Raw genomic sequence first — 19702 nt, 5'->3', positions numbered from 1 at the left:
AACTACTTCTAACTTTTCTAAAATTAACTAATCATACTTATGTCTATAGATTTTTCATGTTAACAGGTGGAAGTTTTCCGTACTAAATGCTTATTAAATAAAACACAGAATGTTTATTAGTTCTTCCACAAACTGTGTTCTTCTATGAATACATTCAAACTATTTGGCAAAAATTATGTCTAAATCTAATTTTATAAATGAATTAAAAACAATTAAAGGAAATAACCAGTATATATCTTATATTATCTTTTATCACTTAAGAAAACAAAAACAAACTAGAATTGATTAATTTTACTAATATATTTATGATAAAGGTATTTTACATGTCAATTATAGAAAATACATCATTTCTGTTTCTAAAATTATATTAAATAATCTGTCACTGAAATACTGTACATGAATAGTATTCAGAAACCACATGAGGCTTGTTTACATTACTTTCTTTAAAACAAAAACAGAACAATTACTAAGAGGAATGCAGCAAATACTGTTCTTATGATGAGTATACTATTTGAATTAGTGTATTAACTTTCTAAGTTCATTTCCTCACACCCACCATCCATCCAATCCACACAAACCATTAATCCAACTGGTTTTTGACTAAAATTTCAAATTTGATTTCATAAATTCAAAAATGTACAAAAATTATTTCAAGTAGAAAAAAATTGAATTTTCATTAAATAACATGAAAAATCATGAAGTAAATGAATGCAAAATATACAGAAGGCATATATACAGCTTTTATTTGCTTTGCTGATAAAAAAAATAATTGTATATGTATTTACATGTGTGAATGTATAAATGCATGGTGAAAGCAAATGTATAAATGATGAAAGTGTGTACTTGTGCTCATTATGAATAATACATTTAAATATGCACATTACCATAACCTCAGGGTCCAATGAATAAATAAAAACAAAACTAATATACTGATGTGTAATGATATTAAAGTTATTATATATATTTAAAAATCCTATATTGAAATAAATCCTGCCTCAAGTGTTCACCATAAAATTTATACAGATAAAGTAGTTTTGAATAAATAAATAAATAAATAAATACTACATTTACTTGAAACAACCTGAACAGCAAAAAAAGTAGTTTGCAGACACAGTAGGCTATTGAATGGAAGTCTCAAAACACTTCCTTGCCTTGCATTTTATTTACAAACATTCTTTCAAATAATATTCTTCATTCTAACTTTGAAATACTGATACCAACCACTCTGCAGAACTAGTGCATCCTTCAGGATGCTTTTGTATATTTGGAATGTTACCTACCTAGTTAGTAACCAAATTTATTAGCCTATGACCACATCTATTTTTAATCAAAATTGTCACCATAAGCAGTAAGAACCAGTACAGAAGTAACAAACTGAATGGATCATAAAAGTATTGGCTACAGCACAACTATAGTACTTATATCAGCTTTCTGTAATCAGAGTTCAAATCCCAACATTTCAAAATGAATAAATAAGGTACTAGTCAAGGGCTGGTGAATTACTGTAATCAGACAAGATGCCTTACAGCATCTATTCCAACTCATTGAATTACGTTCTCATTCTGCCTACATGTCAATAGCAAGGACTAATTACTTAACCACAAGATCACGACATCTGATCAGTATTAACTATGAAGAGGTGTGAAGAGGTATGAAGAGGTGTGCCTACGCCCAACACAAACAACCCAGCAACAACATACTAAGGTTTCATCAAGCAGTGGATTACCAATGAGTAGGCTTAAGTCACCAAACATCTGATAAACATTCATAAAATAAATATATACACTTATAATTAATAAATTGCATTTTACTTTTTTTTTTTTTAGAATTGTTAGTTAATTATTTTTTCAATTATTTTCTCAAATTATACTGTTCTAAAACATTCCTCATATTCTTTGTATATATATATATATATATATATATGTATGTATCATGGAAAGTACCAGCAGAAATATATCTTTCTGTTACACATGTTGAAAATGAACATTCCAAACTAAACTATAATCACTTACTGAAACTACAATGAGAGAATAATTTTTTAAATAGACGTGAAACCTTTTAAAATGCTATGAAACATGTCAAGATAAGAAGTTTGTATTAGTGAACATATTATTTTTCTATGATATTTATGTGAAATATAGATGTATACCAAAAAAAATTTTTAATTTGCTACAGAAACATGAAAAAGACATTGCAATAAAACCTTAAAAATGAGAATATGATGGAAATAAAATGTTACATTATTATTGGATTAAATATTTGATTTTTATAACTATTACTTCCAATATTTGTAGGTGTACTGAATTATATCTAGTGCAAATATATTATTTAAATCAACCTGTAAGAAAAAATTACTAAAAGTATACACATATGTAAGACTCTTATCTTGTAAAGCTATGCACAACTATCATTATCTTTTGAAAGAAATGTAGGTGGATTGTTCATGTAGCAATCAGAACTGAAGGAACACTGAAGTTATGCCAACGCAACAAAATAAAAATCATATCTTGTTAGGTTACCAAACAAGCTGTCATAGATAAGTGTGAATTCACAAATACAACACACACACATACACACATACATGCATATACAAAAGAGTGTTATTCAATGAAAACTGCTTTAGAAAAAGAAGTAAGGATCTACTAATTTATCGTTGAACTGTTACTTGATAAAAGTTAAAAATTCTAGCCAACAGCTTCAAAGTACCAGCCAGTTCTAAGTGAATTTAATACATATAATATTCCCATGCTTATCTTTTTCACTGTCTACACCTCAATATTCCAGAATGTCCTTTAGTTGAATCAATCCACACAGACGATATATTTCTATATCACGAACAAAAATCACTTGGCATTTTCTCTTGGTCTGCTCTTGAGTATACAGCCAATAGGTTTTTCAGCATTTGTAGGTTGCAAATCATATGACTAAACATGATGACCATTTGCTCAGTATTATTTAACATCTAGCAGTTTGAAAATAGGGGCTTGGAGTAAGAAGTCAAATAAGACTACCTCTGGTGGTAAAGAGTTTCTTACAGATACTTAACTGTAATACTTTCTACTATTCTACTTGTATATATCTACTACTACTACTACTTCATTACTAGTATGAAGAAACTACAGAAGTGAACAACAAAATAATTTTGTGTCATGTTAGTGTTGTCACATAGTCAAAGATCATTTCTTTTGGTTTATTTATATGGTATCTATGACAATTTCTACTGTTTCTCAAAAACTATATTTGTTTGTTTGTTTCTTACATGTCACTAAAGTTCAATACAATCCATGATTGTAGAACATATATGCAGAATGACCAGGAGTCAAGGAGATACTTCACAGTGGTGAAAGTTGTTTTCTGAATTGCTGGCAATGTTAACAGAAGCTCTTCAATTCATTTTGAGGATAATTTTTTTAAGAGATGCCAACAAACCTTCACAAGCGCAAAATAGTCGTTTGCAAGTATACTTCTTGTTAATGTGCATGTTGTTGATTTTGTTCTGTCATTAAATATCAAGAAGGAATGTTAAATATTTTCAGAAGAAAAGAATCCAGCCTTCTGATTTACATAGAGCCATCTTAAGATGTGAGCACACTGGGAAGTTGCCCAGGGGCTTCACAAGTGTAGGGACCCAATTCTGATCGCTGTATTTTATGGCTCACTGTTAATTAAAAACTACTCAAGGGCCCAGAGCATTGATAAGCCTGGGGACCTATAAAGCTGCTGAGACAACCCTGGATTTACAGCTTACTATTTTCCAGTGGAAATCATACAAATGTAAAGTAAAAGTTCAGATAAAGTTTTTCTCCCACACGTTTATGTCCAAGTCAAAGAGACTATATTGTTTTGAAAGAAGCTATTGCCAGCAATTTTCATCAATGCTGAGAAGAAACACCAATTTTTTTTCTATTTTCTCCACTTCCTGCCAATTTTGTTGTCTCATAGCTGATAGTGGTAAAAACTCCATTTTCTCTATAATTACATAAAGGACCCACTTTCTAAGCACCTCAGGAGCTGTCAATTTCATGACACATAGTGATTCATTCTACAAGCACACCAGGTGCTCTTAACACCTATGATACTAACGTATCTCAGCAGAGTTTATCAATATTTGAGATAATGCTACTATCACAAGTATACTTTATGTCAAGAAGCACTGATTTTGATAAATATGAAAATATAGCTAAATATTATTCAATTTTAAAAGGTATTTTTTATCTACCTCCTAAACCAATTATACTTTGTGTATCTTTCTATATTTTCACTACTTAATTTTTTAAAAATGTATTATCCAGTCATTACTACACATTATGCAAATATGAGTGCAGCAGCACTGCAATAAAAACCATAATATGAAACGGAATTTAATAAGATTGCCCTTTCGTATAGAGTTTACCAGTTTACCAAAACAGAATTAAATGTACTAAGTCCAGCAATAATAAAACCAAAAAGAAAATATAAATTTTTATTAGCCTCATTAATCAATTTAAATGGCCGAACATTTAAGCAGAAACTCAAACAGGATTGGAATAAGATGTCTGTACTTTTGATACCCTTCAATACCTTGATTATCAACTGCTTAGGGATAAATTAATAAATAAAAAGAAATTAAATAACACTACATGAAAGTCTGAAGAAAATCAAACTAAATGTCACCAGACAGAACGAGACTACCAATTTTGTTTCTGAAACCATTTAAATTAAATGTATGTAATTGATGATGGCTCTCTTATCACACTTCCTAAGAGAGAGGAGTGCTAAATTTACAAACTTCACTGGAACATACTAATTTTGACATATCACCAATGACTCACAATTATTAATTACTGTTGCACAAACTTTGAAAGTGATCTTTTAGTACAATTTCTAAACAGTGGTTACAATACTTTTGTTGATGCAGGTTGCATGTTGTGCATATTTGCTGCTACATCAAATGACTCAACTCAATAGTCACATAATCAGTTCTAGTTAAAGCAGTTTGATGCAAGGGCTTGATTCATGCAGTTAAATAAGGCACAGTTACAGTCTTAGTAGAATGAATACCTTATTGTGAGACCTCATTACTTAACTTGAGCAAATTCTTACTACACTCATTCTAGAAGTATTCTGAGTGAACAGGTTTTCTATGTTTGGTTTAATACCTTGAAAGTTCAAATCCTGCCATAGTTCAACTCTCAGGTCAATAACATAAGAATCAGTGATACTTCTGATCTAAAACTGGAAATGGAGTGTTGTCCAAACCTACCTGTGCATAACTGATAATGACAGAAATTCTCTCAGGTCATCTTTGATTTTAATAATCAAATAAGTTCAAAACTGTTATATTTGTTGAATATACTATATACAGAAATAGTTTCAATCCAATTCCAGCACAAAAATTTCAGTTTCCTTGCCCATAAATGGTATCAAAAAATCAAACAAATACATTCTACTTGCAGCATTTCTATAAGTTTTAATAAGTAATTAAAACAAATAATTTCTTGAAACTCTTGGGGGCTTGTAAGTACAATAAATATATAACAAATAAATAATATTGTATTTGTAATAGAATCTCAAACTGATTCAAATTTTCTAAACAATTAAACAGAACAAACATTGTGAATCACTACCATAATTGTTAAAGTTTTAAAGTTTCTTAAGTCTGTTCGTCATTGTGAGAAGAATTTCAAAATTCTTGCTCAAAGTTCTTCTTTGAGGAACAAGAAAAGTTGATTTGTCCTTGATCTATGAGAATTTGGACTCATGTCAGGAAATGGCAGGCAGAGTTAGTAGTTATACGAACATGGAAGTGGTCAGAGAAAGAAGAGAGGAAAAATTTGTGAGACAGTGAAATGGCGAAAGAGAATAAGAGCAATGAGTGAGGATGAGAAGAAATGAAGATTTTAAATTTTTCATAACCAAATTTCTATTGAAAACCACTGTTCTTTCAAATAATGTAGAATTTAGTAAAATAACTGTCATTATTGAATAAAATCACTTTAAAACAAGAAGCTTAAGTTACAGGACCAAAAGTGGTCTCAGTTTGGTTGATATCAAAAGGGCTAAAGCAGTAAGAAATACTTTTGGTTGCAAGAGCAGGGACTACAATAGAAAAGAAAACTTCTCAGCAATAATATTTACATATAAGCACAAACACACACATGGATAGAAGCACTACCATAATTCCTTTTCAACCAGACTAACTGCCAGTGTGTTTACCCAATTTGTTTATATGAATATCAATTGGCTATCTCAGAAATTATAGAAGCTTAAATGTTGAGGTTCATTATCAATACTGTATTCCAATTTGATACAAACCCAATAACATAGAGGGAAGGGGGAGTTGATTACATTGACCTGCTCAGCAGGTGTGTGATTTCATTGCTCCTGAAAGGATGAAAGGCAATGTTGACCTGAACAGCATTTGAACTCAGAATGTAGAAGAGCCTTAAAAAGTGCCTCTAAATATTTTCCCTGATGCCCTAATAATTACGAAACAAATTAAAAACAAAAATATTTTCTGCATATATTTTTAAGGTTGATTTTTTCCTCTCTTTTAGATAGGTGTGAATCTAAGCCCATAGCCATTTACAAGACCTATGACACTTTTGAGAGAGAGGGAAGAAGGTATTCTCAAACTGGAGACATGACTGCAACAGAGTAGACTCCACTAAAAGTTCACAATATTAAATTGGGCAATGGATTATGTCTACTACTCAGATAGAGCCACAATAGCATTTTATTTCAGAAAAACAGAGAACTAAGCCAAATACAGCAAGGCATTCAGTCTAATATTTTTACATTTTTGCTAATCCACCAACTTAGATAAGTGACATTTTATCAATCCCCAAATGGATAAAAGGCAAAGTTTAACTAGACAAGATTTGAACTCAAAACACATGGAGTTAGAACAAATAGTATGAGACATTCTATCTAACAACCTAATGAATCTGCTATGTCATCTTTTTAGTAAGTTATTAGGATATGTGTTGGAAAAGCTTCAGGATATACAAAACACATCAGTTACACAAATACAAAATAAAGTAGAAACATAATTGACATAAGAAACAACAGCCAATAACAAATACACTGAAAAATAATTTAAACAGCAACTAAATTTATCCCAAGTATTGGTTACTATCATAATTAGTAGTGTAAAATACATTAAAATACTGAGCACGTAAACAGAAAACAATTTCTTTTTCTTTTCATTCAATAACATTTAATTAATGCTGGATCACAAATATTTTCATTTGTGTAATGGAGTAGGTGGAGCGCACACAGAACATAAATCTTGTTTTTATTTATTTTTTTAGTTTCTTAATTGTCTTTTACAGTTTTCAATGTATAATTTGAATAGCTGTAACAAACTTTATTTTGTCAATAGACATGTGATTCAGTAGATCACATTGCAAGTTCATGGCTTTGAGCTCAGTCCAACTGTACAACACTTTGAGCAAATGCCTTCCAATCTAGCCTCATGTGGACAAGTGCCTTCTGAATGGAACTTAATAGAAAGGAACTGTGCAGGAGAGAGAGAGAGTGAGTGTGTGTGTGTGTGTGTGCATGGTGTACCAGTGTAAAACAGTGTGTCCCTTTATAATAAAAAGTAACTTATTCACTGTAGTATATAGGCTAAAAACTCTTGAAGCCAATGCCACAGTTTAATAATTGCAACCATTAAAAGTGTAAAAGAACATAATACTCAATAACAATGTAGTTTTGATTCAGATCAATACACACACCAAGCTTTTCTAAAACTACATCATACTACTACTAAACAAACGATAAATATGAATTTACATCAGAACAGATTTAGAAAACATTAGAGAGAGAGAGAAAAATAAAAAAGAACACAGTATAATTTTTTTAAGCTCATCAAAAAGTAGTCAAATACAAGTATTTTAGTAATAGACTAAAAGTTTAAAAGCTGGTCTATAATTCTAATGATGATTATTGCAATTAAACAAAAAACTGCAAAAATAGAAAAGAAATGTCATTTCTAGGAATTTTTCTGACTTCTTAAGATTAGATATTTTGTATCTAATGTAAAAGAAAAGAGCAATTTTGTATAAAGAAAAAGTGCCAAGTATACAGAGAAAAACTGCAAGTAGATAAAAAATTCAAAATAAAATAAAATAAAAAATCTTTTGAAGTGTAATAACTCATTGATATTTCCAAAAAGGGAACATTCAATTAAAATTATGAAAATACACTAAAATATACTAAAGTAGGTCTTCCTCACTGAAAAAGAGAGCAGACCTAGTTCTTAGCAAATTGGTATTTATTCTTGAAATAGTAATAGTGTTTACAGAATAACTAATCAAAATTACGTGAATGTCAATATTAAAATGTATATAATAATTTCGAATGTCTCTAGGAGTAATTAAACAGATGTGTATTCTAATATTAATTGAAATAGATTAAAAATAAAGAACTTAATTAGAAATCTGTCACTAAAGTCTACTTTCTAAGAGAATAAAGAACCACTCATTAATTCAACAACTACAATAATAATAATTGTTTCTAATTTAGGTACAAGGCTAGTAGGGAGTAGGAAAGTAAATTACATCAACTTCAGTACTTGACTGGTACTAATTTTATCGACCCTTAAAGGATGAAGGGCAAAGCTGACCTCAGCAGAATTTGAAATCAATAATAAAGACCCAGATAAAATATTGCAAAACACTTTTCCTGATGCAAAGTATGTTTTTTTTAATTCTGTGAACTCATTTCCTTCAATAACAATTATAATACCAGTTTCTGATTTAGACACTTCATTTTATTTAGATACTTCATTTTATTAAGCACTTCAGAGATGAAAAGCATAATAAACATCAGAAAATTTGAACTCAAAACTCAGAAAGCTAGAAGAAAGCTGACAAGGCATTTTTTTCTAATGTTCTAATAATTCTGCCAGCTCACAACCAGTTTTCAATATATGTAAGGCCAGAGATTTCTGAGAAGTGGTCTTCAAAAGAGATTCCGTCTGACAACATTATGTCATGTTATCTCTATGCTAGCAGACTACCCATACTGTGTTACAATATTTAGAACAAGCTAAAGATCAATGTCACAAACCAATGTCCTGGATGGGGCCACTGTAGTTCATATCATCATCATATACTTCATTACCACCCTGTATTTTTGTGTGGTGGGAGGTATATAAAATATGCCTTTCAGCTCATTTCATCTGCAGTATTAAGGGTAACACACACATTCCCATGTGCTCTTCCCAGATCAATAGAACATTGTTCCACATATTTGCTGGGGCTTTTGTCTTTTGTAGTCATATGGAAAATTCTTCCACTTTTGAGAAGCAGTGATATGTTACTTTCTAGCTTGTTATTTTCCTTAGGTAGTGAAGCAATTTCCTGTAACATACTTCTAGTATGTTTTATTTTTTTTATCCCTTAAAGTTTACCCATATCTACTGACTTTTTCAGACTTACCATTTCAGTAAAGTTGTTGTTTAAAATGTTGGTTATTGACATTTGTGTGTGTATGTCAAGCTGCAAATGTTTGTTTTATTGTGTCTGTCTCTATACAACTATGATTTTCTATTTCTATATTTCATAAATATGTTAAATTTTGGGAGGTGGAGATGGGTAAAATATGTATTGTTACATGCTCAGTGAGGTCATTCTGCCATCATATCAGTGAATGCCTGGCTTACAAATATATATTTTTGAAAAGTGACAGCAAAAATGTTTGCTTCAAGTCATGTTATCAGATACAACTTAGAAAGTAACATCACCTCATTGTCTGGAAGATAAAAACTAGTAAATTCTTTCATGTACCTGAGTAACAGCATAGTTTGTACACAGACAGATGTTCAGCTACATATCAGTAAAACTTGAACAACACTTAAATGTCTCTGCATAATACTAAAATATAAGCACACAGATAATATGTAAAAGAACTTCCATTCACTGTTTCAACCTGTGTTACTTTATGGCTCTTTTAACTGGACTACGTAAAAAATGCAAACAAATGAAACTATGCTGGATAGTACCTATAAATGCATGTTTCATGCCATTTTGAATGTGACACAGGTTTAAAGCCTTCCCACTTGAAACTACCAAAATCATCTAATATCAACTGACCATATAGTCTCAGATTGCCCAGTCTCAGTCAAGAGAGAAAAAAAATCTACAGGCATGGCAATGTTAAAGCTTACATGAACTAAAATTATATCAGCATTACAAAATATAAAGCAGCGAGCTGGCAGACATGTTAGTGCGCCGGGCGAAATGCTTAGCGGTATTTCATCTGTCGTTACGTTCTGAGTTCAAATCCCACAGAGTCGACTTTGCCTTTCATCCTTTCAGGGTCGATAAATAAAGTACCAGTTTTGCACTGGGGTCGATGTAATTGACTTAATCCCTTGGTCTGTCCTTGTTTGTCCCCTCTATGTTTAGTCCCTTGTGGGCAATAAAGAAATATATACCGGCATTACAAAATACCAGAAGAAAAAGTGATAAAAATATACACAAGAAAAAATCTGAGAGACTGACACAGACTGACATAAAAGGACTGACACAGTGGTTATACTCTGTGATTTGCCAATTCTCAGAAACAGAGGTATATACACGGAAAGGTATACTTCTTGAGCAAACTAACAGTCCCAGTAAGTAAAATGCACCTCTTAACAAATGAAAAATTTAGCCAGATATAAAAATGTAGAAATAGAGATAACTAATAAGCAATCATCATAATGTGGAAGCACTCCATCGGTTACGACGACGAGGGTTCCGGTTGATCCAATCAATGGAACAGCTTGCTCGTGAAATTAACGTGTAAGTGGCTGAGCACTCCACAGACACGTGTACCCTTAACATAGTTCTCGGGGATATTCAGCGTGACACAGAGAGTGACAAGGCCGGCCCTTTGAAATACAGGTACAACAGAAACAGGAAGTAAGAGTGAGAGAAATTTGTGGTGAAAGAGTACAGCAGGGATCACCACCATCCCTGCCGGAGCCTCGTGGAGCTTTAGGTGTTTTCGCTCAATAAACACTCACAACGCCTGGTCTGGGAATCGAAACCGCGATCCTACGACCGCGAGTCTGCTGCCCTAACCACTGGGCCATTGCGCCTCCACAATCATCATAATACCAAGTGCCTTGAGAATGATTTTGAGAAGTTACCAATAAATACAGAATCACACCTTTAGGACTTACACATACACATGAATATAGTAAATTAGCACTTCTAGGCAAATATTATGTTGAGTATAAGAGAAAATACACCAAACAAAACTGCATGTACCAAAGGTACAGAGGTGCAGTCAGTTGGCAAGTGAAGCATGCAATAAAAATAAGACACTGAGAAAATAATACTCTTGTTCTGAACATCATAATCAATTTGCCATTGCAACTGACAAAATTGTTCTATTTTAATAATTTTATATTCTAATAAAATTTTAATAATTAAAACAATATTTTAATAATTGAGTTTTCTTTATTTTATTCTTTTATTTGTTTCAGTCATTTGACTGCTGCCATGCCGGAGCACCACCTTAAGGGGTTTTAGTTGAACAAATCAAACTCAGGAATTATTCCTTGTAAGCCTAGTATTTATTCTATCAGTCTCTTTTGCAGAACCAATAAGTTACGGGGACATAAACGCACCATCATCAGTTGTCAAGCAATGGTGGGGGGGGGGACAAACACAGACACAAACACATAAATATATACAAATATATATAGGATGGGCTTCTCTCAGTTTCCTTTTATCAAATCCAGTCACAAGGCTTTGGTTGGCCTGGGGCTACAGTAAAAGACATTTGCCCAAGATACTACACAGTGGGACTGAACCCAGAACCATGTAATTGGGATGCAAGCTTCTTACCACACAGCCAGTAAGTATTTTTTAGGTATATCACCAATATTATAGAGAAATAATATAATCCATCAACTAATAACACTCTAGCAATGGTACTGTTTCCCTTTTTAAGTGGGTTATCTCACCTTCATAGTGGTATGTATCTAATAAGTCTAACAAGCCACCTAGTCAGTTCATAACTCCAAACTGCACTAATATTCATTGTAGAGAATTATATGACCAGTAAACATATGCACACTTATTCCCAATATATTTGTGGCTTTGTGTCTAAAGAATAGATTAATAAAGCAGCAATTGAATCAGGAGCAATATTTTACACATTTGCTACTTTAATTTCATTATTTTATCATAATACAAATGAAAACAAGAGATTTTACACCAAAATTATAATACCTGTGATAGAGTTATTCAGATTATCTCTTTATAACTATCTGAAGAGGAGAGGGGAATTATTTCTGAACAATTCAAAGAAAATAAAATTTACACGCATTTAGCATAAAATAATTTCAACTAATTGCTAATTTATTGCAGAACTTATATTCAGTCAATGTTGGACAGAATAGAGAGTTAACTAAAAGCTGTTAATTTGAAATAGCATCTATTTGAAATGTAAAATAAAACAAAAAAATAATATAATATAATTTAATCATTGAACTTACATTGAAAACTGTACGTGATCTACTTTTATTAAATTAAGGAAGCTTAATTTAAAGAATTTATCTTAATTTAAAAGAAAAACCTAGCCTTTTATTTCATTAAATTTAATTTCAAGCCTTCAATAGATATTTAACATTCAAGATAAAGAATTTGATAGAAATTATTTTAAAAGAATAGGTTTCTTTTTAAGATAAATCAATACGTAAACTGGATTTTAAATGGTTTTAAGAAAATTTGTTTTACAATGGAGATATGATTAAGCAGTGAGGAAACTAGTTTAACATTTTATATGAATATTTCTAGAGAATCTTCTACTAAATTTATGCACAAAAGATACAAGTTTTAAAACTAGAATTCTAAATCAAAGTTGGGAGTTGAATTTTACATGAGGTTAATACAAAATTTCACTTGACCATATCAATGATTCTTCATACAATCAAGTTTAGACTACAACTTGATTTATTTTATAGTACAATAATAACTCAAAACATATTAGTTTTTATTAATATAGTTTTATTTATCAATTAATTTTAAGATATGTATCCTGAAATTAATTATGTTTTATGACTATGTATTTGTTTTATATATCTATGCTTTTAATAAATGGTATAGCAAAAGCATCAAGAAATAAGTTTAACATGAACTTGTATACAATCCTGTTATTAAAAAATTATCAGTTCCATTTCTGGAATCCAATCTATCAACCTAATTTATATCAAATAAGTGCAACACTTTGATATCCTATTTCAAAATTTAAATTAGAACCACTTTAAACACAGGATTTCATTGTACATACATAATTACTGTAGCTACACAAAGCATAATAGTAAACCTCTTGTGATACTAGTTTGTGAACTAATTTTAATTTCTTTTTTTTATTTCTATATGCATTTATGTACATATAAGAACAGAATGTGGTCCAACTTTGCATTATCAGAAGCCATTCAGTTTCTATTTCTCTCAAAAGAATGGAGAAATACCAACATTAATAAATTTGATTCATTTAAACATAAATATATATATATATATATATTATATATATATATATATATATATATATATATATATATATATATATATATATATATGAAGAAGAATAATTAATAATATTTATAAGCTACAACCATTGTGGTATATGTCTTATGCAACAAGTGATGTTTTAGTGTTCCACCATTTTCACCAGTTTTATTAAGACCAATTAGAAACCAGCATTCTGTCAACCATTTTGACAATGTAAACAGAAGCTCAAAACTGTTCTCTTTGAGTTCTTTGGCTTTGCCTCAACAGAATGCTTTTTTCACTAATGACTCATCTGGCTCACTTTACATAGAACTACAAGCAGAAATAGTCTTTTCCACTTTCATTCAACTAGCCTCAATACAAAATACATTTCAGTCAAATTAAATGCAAAATTTTTATATCACTTTCACCCAAGTTACGAGTTAACACAATATTCTATAACATGAATTACTTAACTTACGAATACAGATATGGACATTTTCTACAACATTTTCCATATAATCCAAAAATCCTCACTTTTATCAATGTTGTAATTGGAAAACTATATATATATTACTTTTTATTTTGTAGGCATTGCTATTCATTTTTAAGCCTGTACTAAAGAACCTTTGTCAGAACACATGCTGTTGAAATACTTTGAATTATAGTACCACTAAGCCAGAAGAAGCTTGCATTTCTGTTATGTATAATATAATGAAAAATATATATGTAAATTTACTGCTGTTATCTCAGCAGTGCATTCCGGTTTTTTTTTTTTTTCTATCTACCAAAGTTTATGAAGTATGACTATATCTAAAAACTGATTTCCATTAAGGTCAAAAAGAGACTTATCTTTTATTTAGGAAATGGGAAAAAAAGAAGAAAATGAGATGATGTAATATTCACTGAATAAGTGTGTGTGTGTGTGTGTGTGTGTGCATGTTTGCATCTATATGCGTGATTATGTAAATGCAAATGGGCATGTGTAGAAAAAAAATCACTATTTTGAAATGTATACAATTTATTATTGTATGATTATCTTTCCTCCTTAGAGGTTTATTTTATTAAAGTTACAGATATTTCTTGAATGAACTATTATTTTCTTGAATTGAACATTTTTCTCTGTTATAGCTTTTAGGTGCTATTTTCAATTTTACTTTCATTAAAAAGAGATCATAGAGCACAGATAATCAATTCAATAAGTTATAGAGCAATCAGTTCAAAGTCAGGTAGTTCATATCACTAACAGTGTATTGTGTATTGTGTTCATAAGCAAAGAACTAATTAGAGGCACAACATACAGGATGATATAATTCATTATTACAAGCAATTATTATGATACATAATTGTTAAGTGATTGTCATTAGATTGCAGGGAAATTTATCTATAATAAATTTGTTGTTTACACCAGTGGGAAAAAAACTCTCCCATCCAGAGAGAAATCATAGGTAAGAACAGACCCAATGAAATGCAGTGGTCTGAGATGGGACATATCAAAATTCAACTGTTTCTTTCCACTATATTGTTATTTCTGTTTTGGTTTTTATTAGAAATAATTATCTTTTTTATTTTGTAAAGCAGCCAAGATGACTCAGGTGATTTAGTATTAAACTAAATGTATAATAGTATTATTTTCTTTCCTCTAAATTCTTAGTTATAATCTCACTTTTCATTGATCCACACTCAGAAAAATTAGGTATCAGTAATGTATTGGGATTGATTATCCCAAATACAAATCTCCCTTACAAACAGTGGTCATTGTATTCAACTAAAAGAAAATACTGTCAGTAAAAACTTCTTTTAAATCAAACATATCTGTTTGATTATGAAACATAACAAAATTAAATTGGATTTTCTTTATTCAACATTATATTTCACTTTTCATTTTGCTATTGATAGAAATGAAATCTTTGAACAAGTGAAGCAAGTGCTTCTACCAATGGATTGTGTCTCCATTGGCAATTTCAATCAAGACATGCATTGATTTATTTTATAGCACATGGGGAGCAGTTGTCTTGAAATAGCATTCTAACTTAAAATTATTATTGTTTTTGTAAACAAAACTCAGCTCCAATCCATTTTCATTATTAAGATTTTAATTTGTTGCTCTTCCAGATATCAGTGAATAACATCTGAAACAAATAGCATCTCAAATCCATAACTTAATATTTCTATTCATCAAATTACAGATTTATCTGATAAGTGTAAATAAAAATTTATCAAGTATAATGATTATGAAGCTCAGTGTCATTGTTGGATAAAATTGTAACAATTATTATGCACATGCTCAAATTCACACACATATGTAAATGCACACAACTTCATATGGACACACACATATGTACATGTACATCTGCACAAATTCATGCATATCCACGCATACACAATTGAGGATTAATCGAGATTTAATGAAAGAACATCAGATTTATGCATGGAAACTTTACTTAAATTCTTTTAATTACTGTCATTGTGTACTCTTGCCTTGTTTCTAGTTTTAATTAATAAATTGAATTTGTGCTCTAGAAGCTTAATTGATTGATGCTTCTAGGTATTTACTAAATGTGAATTTAAGTCCTACCTAACACTTATGTTTCTCATTGTGTCCGCTATACCAGTATCCACTCTAATCCTGCATATAAAAGTATATACAAACACCAATATGCAACAAGCAAACATGCACACATATTTGTGAAAGTATTTATCTCTCTCTCTCTCTCCATATATATATATATATATATATATATATATATATATATACACGTTTTTATTATATAGATTCATAAAATCATGTGGATATTATGGAAAGCCTCTCTTGTAATCCAATGCAGAGTTCTATATAGCTGAAATCTAGGAGATCTGGTCTATGAAATCATTTTATGAGAAGTCTACAAACAATAAAAATACAGGAAGTATGAGTGGTAAACATATTTATTTAATCACTTGTCATCCTTATGATTATGACCATTTTGCAGCCTTCATCATGTAATAATAATTTCAGGGTATAATAAATTATTTCAATTCTTAGTTGAAGGTTTGGTACAACTATGATGTTCTCGTAATCTGATGAGCTAGCTTTCTTTATCTGCACCAAGATGTAAATATAGAATTGCATTGAATAATGTATAGCATGTATATACATGTAGACATGTAAGATAATTTATTATACACCGAAATTATTATTGCATGGTGAAGGCTGCAAAACGACTAATCATAATGATGACAAGTGGTTAAATAGATAACTTCACTACCTCCTACTTTTTATGGTATAAGCCTGTATCAGCTACAATGTTGTCTGCTTTCCCAGTGTGAGTTGATTCGCTAGCTTCTGCACGCATTTTTTTTCTCTCCTTGTTTCTCTCCGTGTTTCTTTTCTGTGTATCTTTCTGTTGAAGAGCGTAGGCTCGAAACATAAAAGACTTGTTTTATTTATATTCCTGAGCGCCATACTAATACAATTGTTTGTTTGTATTCCACCTGCCTTCGTCTTTTGATTATTTTCATAAAGCTTCCCGTTATATATATATACATACATGAGGGTAAGTAAAAAATTATATACACTTTTGTTTATGTAACTAAAAACAAAAGCAAGGATTGAACAATTATATCCTTTATTGACATAGTCCCCTTGCTTTTCAATTCACTTCTTCCAGTAGTCCACATGCTAGCTATTCCATTGGAGAAAAAGGTTTTCAGCTGGTTATACAGCCATTTATGTACAACTTCCTTTGCTTCTTTATTTGTAACAAATCAACAACCTTGCAAAGGATGTCTGAAGAGTCCAAAATGATGACAGTCAGAAGTGGTGACACCTGGATTGTATGAGGGTATTCCAGCAACTTGAAACTCAGTTTTTCAATAGTGTGGGTGTCCATTTGTTGTTGTGCATTGTCATACAACAATAACACTTGCTTTTACAATAGACCCTTGTATGTGGTACAAATTGCTGATTTCAGTTTCTGGGCCAGCACTTTCCTTTAGGCTACACTGGTGACTGTAGACTCCTTTTCCAGGTAATGGTCCAAAATAGGCCGTTTTGTCCCCACCCCAATGGTTAGCATCACTTTTTCTGAAGAAGCTTGAGTCCTGAATTTCTTTTTCACAGGTGATTCCAGATGTTTCCACTTCATATCCTACCTTTTGAGTTCTAGTTCAAAATAATGGAGCTAGATCACATCTTCTGTGACTTTTCTCTCCACAAAATCTTCACCTTCATCATTGAAGCAGTTGACTAAGCATTATCAGATCTCCACATAATTGCGCTTTTGATTTGGTAAGCTTTCTTGGCACCCATCATGCACAGACTTTATGGAAGCAAAGCTTGACAGATAATCTTGTATGCAGTACCATGAATATTGTGCAGAATATATGCCATCTTATCGACAGTCACTCATATGCTTTTTCCTGTCAGCAGTAGAGGCTGATGGGCATCCTGTTCTATGCTGGTCTGACCATTTTTAAACATTTTGATTCACTCATACAGGTATTCATTCAGTAGGGCATTGTCTTTGTATTGTACTAAAAGCTTGTGATGAATTTCAGCCCCTGACACATCTTCAGACCACAGAAATCAGGTCACTGATCTCTGTACTTCCTTACTTTGTAACACAAGAGAGAAAACTGGAGTGATCAACGTCAAACATTAAGAGTAATACATTTTGATACAGGACTAATAAAATCAATGCTGCCAACCGAAAGTTTTGATTTATCCTTATACACACACACACACACACACATGTGCTTAGGTGTGTGTGTGTGTGTGTGTGGTTCAAAGTGTTTAAAAAACAAACAAAATACAGAGGCAAGTGAGAAAACAACAAACAAGGTGTACTAGTTAGTTTGACACAGAAAAAGTGGAAGAATTCTTTGATGTTTCAGGCATATGCTCTTATACAGAAAGGAATGGGAAGAGAAAATAAATTGAGATAGAAAATACACTAATAAAGACATATGATCTCAGTTCCCTGGTGGCATACTCCACAAAACAGCACATATTTGGGAGCTTTTCTATGCTAATTTAGTTCACAAGCCTGTAGTACAAATTTGTATCATTCTATAACATTTTCAATTGTTACAACCAGTAAAATGCAAATTAAGAAGTATAACAATAGAAATAGATATAGAGAGAACAAACAAACTTGAGAATTATATTTAGATATATTATGGCTGGAGAATTATATTTAACCTATTCAGAAATTCAATAACAAGCAATGAGAATAATTTCCTCATATTGACTCCATTCTTGAAGAAGTGAACTGCTCCTTTATATCATGAGCCAGTTTAATTTTTCTTTCAGATGAATTATGAAAGCAAACTTACATTTTGTGAACAGTAATGATATTTTTTTGAATCAATGTGAGGAAAGTTGTACATATTTACATTAAAATAGAAAGGTAGTAAAACAAGGTCAACAGTGAGTAACAGTGCAATAAATCAATAACCAGAACAGCAAAACCTGTGGACTCCAGCAAAAATGAAAGAAAAGGTGTTGAAAAGTTTTTGATTCAAAATAACTGTAAGATGTTTTAGATTGGACAAATCACTAAGAATCAGCTGTGCTAAGGCTCCAGAAGATCATAGGAAGTTTCAACAAGACAAATTTTTGCATGATAAATTTTATTCATATGATATAAATATATGCATATGTATATGTGTATGTGTGTGTGTGTGTATGTGAAAGTGCACATGGCTTAGTGTTTAAGATGTTGCACTCATGATATCAAAAGCGTGGGTTCGTTTCTAAGAGTGGGCATTGCGTTGTGTTCTTGAGCAAAGCACTTCATTTCACATTGCTCTGCAATCATTTTGACATCTTGATACGTGGCACCCATTGCACCTGTGCAGGTAATGTCAATCTGATGGAGGGAGTGAGCTTATGTTTGCACAAACATTTGATCACTATAAACAAATCATCTGTGTGGTTGTTCAGTCAAAAACTATCTAACCTTCATACATTGCCTAATGACAGGAGACCATTATATATGTATAAATATAAGAACCATATATACATACAAATATATGCATAAATATAAGACCAATATATACATAAATATATATGCATAAATATAAGACCCATATATATATATATATATATATATATATAATATTAATTAGAGACAAAACCACTATTATTATGGATATATATATATAAATATATATATATATATATATATATATATATACATATGTATCATATATATATATGTAAATACGTGCATAAACACACA

General features: G+C 31.0%; 1 protein-coding gene across 10 annotated transcripts in view; it reads right to left on the bottom strand.

Moving 5' to 3' along the window:
• The window catches only part of LOC115210389 (bone morphogenetic protein 1), a 2987986-nt gene that overhangs the window by 1487660 nt on the left and 1480624 nt on the right, over positions 1–19702 (bottom strand). The gene's annotated exons all lie outside the window — the stretch shown is intronic.

The sequence above is a fragment of the Octopus sinensis genome, linkage group LG4, assembly GCF_006345805.1.
Source record: "Octopus sinensis linkage group LG4, ASM634580v1, whole genome shotgun sequence".
NCBI classification, from domain to species: Eukaryota; Metazoa; Mollusca; class Cephalopoda; order Octopoda; family Octopodidae; genus Octopus; species Octopus sinensis.
This window is presented reverse-complemented; position numbering and strand designations above follow the sequence as displayed.